Raw genomic sequence first — 1335 nt, forward strand, 5'->3', positions numbered from 1 at the left:
GTGCCACACATGCGACACAGAGGGAAACACGGAGACCCCCTAATCATCAGAGCTAGCATGCACCAGGGTGGGCGGGATTGCAGCCGCCGAGTGCACGGCAGCCGCAGCCGCCGCAGACAAAGGGTTAAGCACCCCGTCAAGCATCTTCGTCTTCGCCACCTTGGACTTGAGACGCGGCGAGCAGCCGGTCAGAGCATCGCGGAGGGCCTAGAGCCTCATAGCCTTCTCCTCCATGCCCATCCAGTTGTCAGCTCGTCCCGAGCAATCCGCGCGCTCTGGCGTCGTTCGGGCGTGGCGCAACAGCACCGTCGCCGGGCTCGTCGATCTCGACCAGCGTGATGTTGGAGTGACCGCTGGACACTGAGGCCCGCCCATGGGAGACCGCGCCGGCGAGGGCAGGCGGGGCCCCACTAAGAGCGGGGGATGCAGGGACGCACCGCGGCGGGCTGAGGCTCAGCGGGAGGAGCGCCCAAGAGGCATAGCACCAAGGCGAGACGTTGCGCGCCCCCGCGGGCGCCGACGTGCATGGCGGCGGGGCCCCCAGCACGCGCTCCCACTAGTTGGCCCAGGAGGACCGTGCCGTTGTGGGCAAAAGGAGGCGGTGGCTTGGCGAAGAAGGGGAGGTAGGCCCCGTCCGCAGTGAAGGAGTCGCCGCAGCCCCAGGCGCGCACGGGGCGCACCGCGACAATGCGTGCGCCCCACCGCCCCCCAAGCGGCCACACGTCACAAGGGACGCAACGCGGGTTTTTGAGCAAGACCACGGCCCGCACTGTGGCTAACTCGCGCCCTGACAACACCAGGGGGTCGATCTCCAACACCTTGCTGAAGCCCGAAAACATGGCGGGGAAGCCGGTGGCGACCAACACCGTGCACACATCCAGGCGAGGGGTGACGCGGTCGTACTCCTCCTCAGGGAAGAGGTCGATTCGCGCGCCCTCGTGCATGAACGGCTAGCGGCTGAGCACCTCGCGCCTGTCCTCCCACGATGCAAAACTAAGGTACATGGCCCCGGCCGAGGACTGGACGACCTCGTGCAAGAGGTGGCCGATGATGTCGAGGACGACAGCTTGCACCGCGAGAGTGTCGTTGAGGAAGGCGTTGGGAGGGACGATGACGACCACGGCGAGACGCTGCGCCGCTGCGCCACTTCGTAGTCCCCTTCCGGCATGAAGACCTCCACGGCGTCCGGTCGCTCCGAGTCTGCAATGACCGACAAGATGGAGTTGCCCGACGACATGGATGAGGCAGAGCGCACCGAGAGACGCGAATCCGATGACGTGGAGGAGGCGCGGTCCCGGAAGGCCAACAGCTCGAGGGGCAGGCCACCCGAGCCCG

The sequence above is a fragment of the Triticum aestivum genome, chromosome 6A, assembly GCF_018294505.1.
Source record: "Triticum aestivum cultivar Chinese Spring chromosome 6A, IWGSC CS RefSeq v2.1, whole genome shotgun sequence".
Lineage (NCBI taxonomy): Eukaryota > Viridiplantae > Streptophyta > Magnoliopsida > Poales > Poaceae > Triticum > Triticum aestivum.